Source organism: Narcine bancroftii, chromosome 4, assembly GCF_036971445.1.
Source record: "Narcine bancroftii isolate sNarBan1 chromosome 4, sNarBan1.hap1, whole genome shotgun sequence".
NCBI lineage: Eukaryota > Metazoa > Chordata > Chondrichthyes > Torpediniformes > Narcinidae > Narcine > Narcine bancroftii.
This window is the reverse complement of record NC_091472.1, coordinates 110,676,856-110,687,620: the sequence shown is the minus strand read 5'-3', so window position 1 is coordinate 110,687,620 and position 10,765 is coordinate 110,676,856.

Genomic DNA, 10,765 nt, shown 5'->3' with positions numbered 1-10,765 from the left:
CACCACCAGCTTTGCCTGAGGAGACACCACTCACTGAGAAAGGTCATCCCCTGTTCCTGAGCCTGAAATCAGTCCTGCACTTCACCAAAGCTGTGGGCATGAGGGCTCAGGCTGATTGACATTGGACTATAAGGAATGTGAACTGGAGACTCCAATAAACAATAATGGAGATTAAAATACCAACCGTTAACGTATGCAGTGTCTAACACACAGTGATGTGTAAACTCCTTGCAATACCTTGCCAAGTCGAGGCAGATGTGACATTCATCTCAGGAAATACGAGAGGTGGTCTCTATGAGTTGTCTGCATGGTCGGGGTGGCAGGGGATGGAAATGATTGTTGCACATCCGGAATGGGTATCTTGCTGCGGGGAGGCAACTTTATAATCACCAAGGTTACGGAGGTGGTTGGGGTGGGGGGGGGGTGGTGGGAGAATCTCCTTGTGATGGACATCATGTACGCGGTACCCTGCTCCAGCTGATCAATGTGTATGCTTGGCCTGTGTGGAGTGAGAGGTTGGCCATTTTCCAGCAGTCCCCACCATTGCTGGCGACGTCCAGGCTGGTAATGTGGCTGGATGATCTGATGGTGCTGACAGCAGACTAGACAGCTCTTCCCAACTCCTGATGGAGATGCTAAAAGACACACAACAGGTGAAGCTCAGCCGCAGGCCCAACTAGTCAACCTGAACCTGGTCTCAAATAGATTTTATTTTTGTGTCACGATCAAAACTTGTGACGTCAAATTGTTTGACCACTGCCTCCTTCATGCCTTGTGTCACCTACAAGAGGTCCAGAGGTGGGCAGGGGAACGTTGAAGTTGAATGTGAAGTTGCTGACCTCAGAGAGCATAGAGGAATTAAAGCTGGCTGGAGACCCGTGAAACCTGCCTTTGATTTACAATGAATTGGTGTGGTGACCAAAGAGAACATCAAGAGATTCTTTATCCCCAAAGGTGTTCAGAGGGCAAGAGAGACATAAAGGGAACTGAGCCAACTTCAGAATGACCTGCAGAAACTCCTCCTCCTACAGTCAAGAGGGGTGGATGTAAGAGAAGAAACAGAAAGCCATGTTATTCACCTCAGACTTGCAAGATCATCTTCCAATCGAGTTTACACAGTGGAGCAGGATGAGACGTGCTCACGTTTCTTCTTCCAAAAGGTTCATAATGGGACTCTGTGATCCACAGCCTTAAGGTAGAGGTTGGCTCAGTCACATCCTCACAGACGGAATTCAGAGGATCCTTTTATGCCAAACTGTACAACACTAAAGCTTCCCGTCCTCTATCACAGATGACTTGGACAACAGCAAGCAGGAGAGACTGGATTAGTCAATTACCCTGGGGATGTTGACACACAATCAATTTCTTTGGGTCAAGTAAGACTTCCCAAAGTGATAGCTTACTGGCTGAGTTGTACACTGCTCTGTGGGACTGGATGGGCCCAGTCCTGCTGGAAGTATGCAAAGCAATGCTCCTGGCAGGCATCATGTCAGACTCCAAGGAGGGGCTGGCTGAGTTGTACACTGCTCTGTGGGACTGGATGGGCCCAGTCCTGCTGGAAGTATACAAAGCAATGCTCCTGGCAGGCATCATGTCAGACTCCAAGGAGAGGCACCATCATCATAATCTTCAAATAGAGGGGAGAGGAGGAGGAGGATATCAGGAATTGGAGACTCACATCATTGTTAAAACATTGACTAGAAAGTCATGGGTTTGAAATAATAGAGTAATAACTTCACCACAATTTTTAAAATGGTTTGAGGCATCCTTATGCAGTTTATTGTGGATGGATGGAAGGGTTCACTAGAAGATAACCTTATCAACACTCACAGAATTAATCACACTTAAAAGAAATATAGTGACACTTCAACATTGAACATGTAACCAGAATAAAAAAGATGTACCAAACAAGGATTAAATTGTGGTGCAACCCCTGTACTGTACTGTAAAGGCTGGCCTGCCCCCTGAACCTGTGACTCCAAATCCCCATAAAGGCTGTTACGCCGACACTCCTCCTTCAGTACCGGGCCAGCAACATGTGAGATGTGTTGATGCTTTAAGGTGATTAAAGCCTATTAATTACAACTCTTTGTTTCATGTGGTTGATCAAGAGCGCAACATAAATAAAGACAGTTCGGGGGAGGGCTGGAGAGGGAAATGTAATGGAGATGTCTTTGGAAGCTTAGAGAACATGGTTTTGCTTGCAGCAGTGGCCAGAGCTAACAGCTTCAATTGTACAAAATTCACCAGTCAATCCAATGGGGAATTTAGGATATTTACCTCAAGGCGATTAGACTGTGGAACTAGAATTGATGGCATAGAATAAATTATCAGATATTTATTCAATTTTTAATATAGCAAGATAGAGAAATGAGCAAGATGAGGAGGGGTGGGTGAAGAGGTACTTGAGTATTGACCCAATGGGTTGAAGGGTTGTTTCTGTACTCTAGTTCCTGCATTGTCTGTTTTATGATTTCTCAGCAACCTTACGAGAAGCAGAACTAACTCCTCGAGATCCAGGGATGATGACTCATGCTGCTCATGTTCCAATTGTTAGGTAAAAACATCATGAGCTGGGAATGTAGAGGGAGTCACCCAGTGCTGGGGCGTAACAAGATGCAGTTGTGACCTTGTACTCTCAAGATAAGAGTGGGGATGACAAATTGATGTGCAGGAGGCTAGCAGAAAGGGACAGCAACAGTTTATTCATTGGACAATGTAATGGTATGATAATTTACTAAGTACGTATCCTGAGGTATATAAAAAACACCACTTGCTGATAACGGCAGAATGCGCCTTCTCCAACTAACACTGTTAGTTGCAAGTGTTACAATCCGGCAATAAAGAACAAAGAACCTTGATTTCGACTCAGTCTGGAGTTTGACTCACTCATTCATGAACAAAGCAGACCCAACACAATTCAAGTTTATGTTGCATGTACCAAGATGCCAGTACCTTTATCCCTGATCGAAATAGCAAATGTCAGAGGACGTCCATTTCAAGTGAGTGGAGGACAGTTCAGGGGATGTGTCAGAGGCACAGAGAGTGGTGGGTGCCTGGAATGCATTGCTGGGGATAGTGGTGGAAGCTGGGACAATGGTGTTAGAAATTAAAGTACCTTTAAAGAAATTGCTCGAGACAAAAATTGAGAACAAAGAACATTTATTACTACAACAATGCAAAGTTGGGTGCTTCCCCTTACCCTGGGAATACACACACATACTGGGGCTCACCCAACTTTTATCCAGTCAATTTCAGTATCAGAATGCCCTCCCCCTTACATTCTTCTGCCCCCTGGATGGGTTTGGCATAGGTAATCCTTCCTGCCTACGTGCAGTTTCAGTACACTTGGAGGACCAGGGGGTATCCTGTGGGTGCCCCATCATGTCATTGTCCTTATTCACACCTTCCTGATTCTCTGGGCTACAGTCTCTTGATATGCAGAGTTGACTCATTCTATCTAGGGTTGGCTAATTTCATATGTATAAATCTGTGTATGGTTAGCTAATTAGAAATGTATGACTTGGTACTTCTGTCCAGGGCTAGGAGACCCTTATCTGATCCAGACTACCTCAACTTCCTACATTCTATTGTACTTTACCATTCCTTATCTTAGTCCTATGGTCTCGTCACAAAGACTAGAAGATTCTTATGTTAATCGTGCTGACTCTGCTTTCCTGCATCCTAAGCCCCAAGCTTATCCTGTTTGAACTGGTTACAGCCATTTTACTGATGAACTTTAGTTTCTTCCATGTTCATAATTTTAGATCAATTTTCCCATCTCTCACAATGGGAACATTCAAAAGGTGCTTGGGCACGTGGATGTAAGGAAAATAGAGAGTTATGGATGTGAGGTTGGTAAAAATTAAATTATTTTCATATATTAGTCACCACAACATTATGGGCTGCATGGTCAGTACCATACCATAGTGTTCTAATGCTCGCCAGCACACCAGTTAGGCATCTTGTTCAACAAGTAAGACACAGTACAGAATTGTAGTGATATACATCGGTTGGTACAGAGCAAAGGCAACTTCATTTGATTGGTGAGGTTCATTCTGGAGTCTTATAATAGTGGGAAAGAATCTGGTGGTGTAAGATCAAATACATGAATCTTCCTCCCGCCAGGAGGAGGGGTTGAAGAATGAGTGGCCAGGGTGGGTTCAGTCTTTTAGCATGTTTGCTGCTTTTCCAAGGCAGCAGGATATATAAATAGAGTTGATAAAGGAGAGGGGGTGTGTGTGAGGGACTGAGCCATGTGCACCTCTAACAACAGTTTCTTGTGGTCTTGGGTGGAGCAGGTCATGCCCCACGCAGTAAACATAACCAAAGTAACATCAGAGCATTGGGGTAATTTGATGCATGCTATATAACCATATAACAATTACAGCATGGAAACAGCCTAATTTGGCCCTTCTACTTACTCCACACTGATCCAAGTACCCTCCTCTAATCCCACTTACCAGCACCCTGCCCATATCCCTCCATTCCCCTCCCATCCATATACTTATCCAACTCTTTCTTAAATGACAAAATTGACCCTGCCTCCACCACCTTTCCCGGAAGCCCATTCCACACAGTAACCACTCTGAGTAAAGAAGTTCCCCCTCATGTTACTCCTAAACCCTTGCCCGTCAACTCTCAACCCATGACCTCTTGTATCCATCTCTCCTACTCTCAATGGGAAAAGCCTTTCCACATCAACTCTATCTATCCCTCTCATTATCTTAAACACCTCTACCAAATCCCCTCTCAGCCTTCTACATTCCAAGGAATAAAGACTTAATTTGCTCAATCTCTCCTTGTATTCCAGATGCTGAAACCCAGGCAATATTTTTGTAAATCTTCTCTGCACTCTCTCTATCTTGTTAATATCCTTCCTATAAATCGGTGACCAGAACTTCACACAGTACTCTAAATTTGGCCTCACCAATGCCTTGTACAGTTTCGTCATTACTTCCCAACTCCTATATTCTATGCACTGATTTATATAGGCAAGCATACTAAAGGCCTCCTTCACCACCCTATCCATATGCACTCCTACCTTCAGAGAACAATGCACCATTATTCCTAGATCTTTCTGTTCCATTGCATTCTCCAATGTCCTCCCATTTACCACATATGTCTTGCTTTGATTATTCTTTCCAAAATGAACCACCTCACACTTATCAGCATTAAACTCCATCTGCCATCTTTCTGCCCACTCCTCTAAGCAGATTAGATCCCTCTGCAATCTTTGAAAACCCTCTTCATCATCCACAATTCCCCCAATTTTAGTATCATCTGGATATTTACTAATTCAATTTACTGCCCCATTAATATATATGACAAACAGTAACGGTCCCAATACCGAACCCTGAGGTACACTGCTTGTCACCGGCCTCCATCCAGCATACTGTTGTAGTTTTCTTTGGTGGTGGGGGGGGGGTGGGGGGGGGAGTACCTGCTCAGCTTCAGCAAGCAAGAATTTTGGTGCATGTGTACATTGTACATGTTTATGACAATAAACTCATTATTACTATTAGTATTTGTCCTCAATCACACACAATTCTCTTTTATCGCCACATGACAGCCAAGCACAGGGCATGAATGCTGCCTTGAAACAAGCCAAAGAAACAACATATAAAACATTAAGCAGTTAAGGAATTACTTTAGCCTGACCAGCAGGTCAGGCAGCCTCATGGGTAGAAAAGGTCAATGTTTTGGGTGGAGACCCTCTATCAAAGTGAAAATGAAACTGTGAAATTACACATATATTAAGGGAAACAAGATGGGTAGGAGCCCAGAGGTGAGATGGGGGAGAAACCATTGGCTTAGTAGAGTGACGACGGGAAGAAAAGCATACAGTACAGGAGCAGGATGGAACAAGACTGGGGTGAGTTTGACGTACAATAATAATTACTGGAAGGTCTCGTGCGTGGGCACCAGGAGTAATGCTCATGGAGGATTATTGGGAACATGGAACTATAATACAGCAAGATCTTGAAAGTAATAGGAACTCTTTCAGCCAATATTTGCATCGCTTCACAAAAATCTCATTGATCAGATAACTGGAGGCTCTTGAGTTTTCATGATATCCTACACCCTCTTGTGGTGATAATAGATATTGCAATATAAATTAGAACTATAGAATGATAACAGAATTAAGCCCGTTGGCCCACGAGTCCATGCCAAACAATTTATTCTGCTTCATCTCATTGATCTGCACCCAGTCCATAATCCTTCATACCCCATCCATCCGTGCATCTCACCAAACTTCTCTTAAATCTGCAGGCAGCTTGTACTCTCACAACTCTCTGAATGAAAAGGTTTTCCCTAATGTTCCCATTAAACATCTCACATTGCACCCTTAACCAATGTCCTCCAGTCCTTGCCTCACCCAAGCTCAGTGGGGAAAAACCTGCTTGCATTTACTCTATACCCCTCATAATTTTGTATGCCTCTATCAAATCTCTCCTCCTTATCTGACACTCCAGGGAATAAAATCTTAACCTGTTTAACCTTTCCCTGTCACTCAGTTCCTCAAGTCTGGGCAACATCCTGGTAAATCTTCTCTGCACTCTTTCTGTCATATATCTTTCCTGTAATTAGGTGACTAAAACTGCACTCAATACCCCAAATTTGGCCTCACCAGGGTCATGTTCAACTTCACCATTACATCCAAACTCCGATACTCAATACTTAGATTTCTGAAGACCAATGTGCCAAAAAGCTCTCTTTATGGCCCTATCTACCTGTAATGCTACATCTAAGGAAGTAATTATCTGTATTTCCACATACCTCTCTCTCTGTCTTACTGCATTTCACAGTGCCCTACTATTTACCATGTAGGTCATACATTGGTTTGTTCTCCCAAACACCTCACAATTAACCGCATTAAATTCAATATGCAATTTTACGGCTCATTTTTCCCAGCTGGTCCAGATTCCACTGCAAGGTTTGAAAAACCTCCTCACTGTTCACTACACCCCCAATCTTAGTGATATCTGCAAATTAGCTGATCCAATTTACGACATTATCGTCCTGATTGTTGATTATAGATGACACGCAACAATGGACCAAACCCCGACCCCTGAGGCATACCAGTAGTAACAGGCCTCCAGTCAGAGAGGCAATCATCTAGTCTCTGTCTTTTCCCGCAAAGCTAATGTTTAATCCAATTTACTAACTCATCTTGAAAAACACTATTAAGCCCAGAGGACTTCAAAACCCAGCAGCAATAGAAATTCACCAAGACAATGGTTACTTAAACAAAAGTTGCTTTTAATTTTCTTTAAATCAGATCAATCTTTAACTTAACCTAACTTAAACCCCCTTCTAATTCGAAGTACACATGTATGTAATGTGTATATGTTCAGGGAAGTTTTCTGTTTCACTGTCCAACCATTCACTTTTCACTTCTCCAAGTTCACTGGTATCAGGCAATTCTCATACTGTGCACAGAATTCAACATTTATAATTTCCAACAGGCTCTGGTGCTTAAAGTTAAATGGTTACCACTCAGGAAGGTTCTTGTTGATTTCAGAGAGAAATTTATTGCTCGTTGGACACACACAAACTGATTTCCTCCAATCAGCCACTTCAAGTGTCTTGCCAAAGAAACTTGCCCCATCGTGGGTTTTTCAAATGATAACCTCTTCTTCCAGGTCACCACAGAGTTCCTCTTATTTCCCTTATTTCAGGAGAAACACTCTAGCCAGCCATTTCCTCTTGTAAAGGACTACAAGGGTTTAGAACAGGCTGAACACAAAACTCATAACCCATCCTCTAAATGGGGTTCTTCGGAGGAGGAGTCACGCGATGGAGTAGTGGCCGGACGGTGAACTCCAGCCCTCTCCAGAAAAGTCGGGAAAAACAAGAGAAAACACAAAGGCACAGAAATAAAAGTTACAGAAAAGTGAGTATAAAGGTGGAAAGAAGATGGCGACAAAAAAAGAAAAGTCGAAAGCAACGGTAAGAAGAGAGGAAGAGAAGACAAAGGAGGAAAAAGGTGAAGGCCTTACCTGTCCGAAGAGGCCCGCTGCGGAGAGAGAAACCCGCTCCCTCAGGTCGGTAAATAATGGACTACAAAAATGGCTCGCAGAGCCGAGCAAAAGTGCGCAACCGCGCATGCGCGATGCGAATGAAAAAAACACACCGACGGGAGGGGGGACCAGCTGGGGAGTCGATCTCCACAGCCGGCAACGACAGCTGCAGAACACCTGCAGCAAGAAGAGACCACAGAAGACAATAGAAACAAGATAGAAGAGGAGGAAAGGGCAACAAAGAAACAACAGATGGTCAACCCAGAGGAAGAAGAAGAGGAAGAGTATGGTGAAATAGAAGAAGAAAAGATAGGCAAGGTAAAGGATATACTTGCTCTTATTAAAGGATACATGGAGTCATTTAAAGAATGGCAAACACAGGAATTTAAGGATTTAAGAAAAAGAATAAACAACACAGAGGAGAAAATAATTAAAATGGAGATGACCTTAACAGAAATGGGAAAAAAAATGGACAAGATGGAAGAGCGGGCAGTAGCAGCAGAAATGGAGGTAGAAGACTTAAAAAAGAAATTGGAGAAATCTAATAAAAAAACTAAAGAGACACAAGAACTACTAGCTCAAAAAATAGATACAATGGAAAACCATAACAGAAGAAATAACATAAAGATAGTGGGCCTTAAGGAAGATGAAGAAGGCAAGAATATGAGGGAGTTTATAAAAGAGTGGATCCCTAAGACCCTAGGATGTCCAGAACTACAGCATGAAATGGAAATAGAAAGGGCACATAGAGTATTGGCCTCTAAACCACAACCACAACAAAAACCAAGATCTATTGTAGTAAAATTCCTAAGATATACTACAAGAGAAAAGGTACTGGAGAAGACAATGGAAAAAGTAAGAGAGGGCAACAAACCACTGGAGTATAAAGGGCAAAAAATCTTCATTTATCCAGATATAAGTTTTGAACTCCTAAAGAAGAGAAAAGAGTTCAATACAGCAAAGGCGATTTTATGGAAGAAAGGGTATAAATTTATACTAAAGCATCCAGCGGTATTGAAAATATTTATTCCAGGACAACAAAACAGACTATTCTCGGATCCAGAAGAAGCACGAAAATTTGCAGAACAATTACAAAAATAGACTGAGGGAGGAAGACGGGTAATGAGAGTTAAAATGATCACGACTGATATGTATGTGGGTAAAGACAAAAATAGACTGAGGGATGAAGACGGGTAATGAGAGTAAAAATGATCACGATTGATATGTATGCAGGTAAAGAGGTATAAGAGTGAATAGAGACAATGAGCATACATGAATGTATCTGTACTTAGAGGAAAATATAGATAGTATAGACAAGAATTAATAAGGGAAGGTAATGGAATAGAGAGAATAAGGAGGGAATTAAAAGAGGGACCTTTGTGACATATGAAAAGTGAAATCTTTTCTGGGGGAGGCGGGGTGGGGGGAAATAGCGGTCACTGCAAAATCAGTTGACGCTTGCGAGTGGAGAGGGGAGATGTGGTTGTCCGACAAGGGATAAAGGACAACTCAGGAGGTGAAGGGGAGATTGGGGATAAATAAGATAGAAATAGGAGAACAAGGAAAATGTTAGATGTTGTAGGAATGTTGTCTTATAAAGAGTTGAAAATAAGAAAACAGAAATGGAAAAGGAGGAAAGGTAATGATGGAAAAACGGAAAGAGAAGATAAACAAAATATAAAAGGGCTACGCTGAACTATATGTCTTTAAATATTAATGGAATACATAACCAAATTAAAAGGAAGAAACTACCAAATTTAAATGAATAAATGTATTCCATTAGAAAAAATAACATATTGGTTAAGAAATAATATTGAAATATTCGAACAAGTATAGGAGCCTTACATTAAATACAATAGCGAAAACCTACCGGGGACAAACATTACCTAAGTTGATGGAAGGAGAAGGAAAGAAAAGAATGGACTCAGTAGAATTTCTGGTGTAATTTTGTTGAATGACAACATTGTCTGACTGGCTTAATGCAACCTAGATTGTATACCTAAAATGGATGAGAGGGGGGGGTGGGGGGGTGATTTGGGAGGAAAGGGGGGGGGGGGAGAAAAAGTCACTGTATATGTGTGAAAAGAAATAGTGTATATCATGGCTAATGTGATTTATGGTGTGAAAAATAAAAAAATTTTAAAAAAAAATAAAAAAATAAATAAATGGGGTTCTTCAACAAGCCTGCCAGCTTGCCATTTTGCAGCCTAAACTGCTGCTGTAGAACTGACTTCCCTCTCCAAAAGAAAAATCACCTATTTGTTTTTCCTTTCTCTGCTTGTAAAAACGAAATGACCTCTTCCAAGGCTCCAAACCCAGTGTTTGAAAGATCTTATCAGTATCTGAACCTGGACATGATCAACATTTTGTTCCATTTGCAACTCCTTTTGAAGTCCTTTCCAAAGCAGTTCCATTGTCTCTGCAAAGTCACTGGTGACACAATATCTCACTTCAGCAAAGTTCTTGCATTTTAAATGAGATGCCTTTTGTGAAGTGTTACTCTGTTTGTGAAGCATAACTTAAACTAACCCCCCACAATCTATCTCTTTTAAAGATACCTTTTACCCATAGCTATTCTAACATATCCTGTAACAGCACACACACTCACATTTTGCAACCAACGCACAAAGGAATTTAATGTGCACACAAAAGGTTAGTTACCTAAAATAAATCAGTAATGAATAATTATATTTATTGAAAATAATCTCTTAGCTAACAGTTTCTGTTAACTAGTTGGTCAG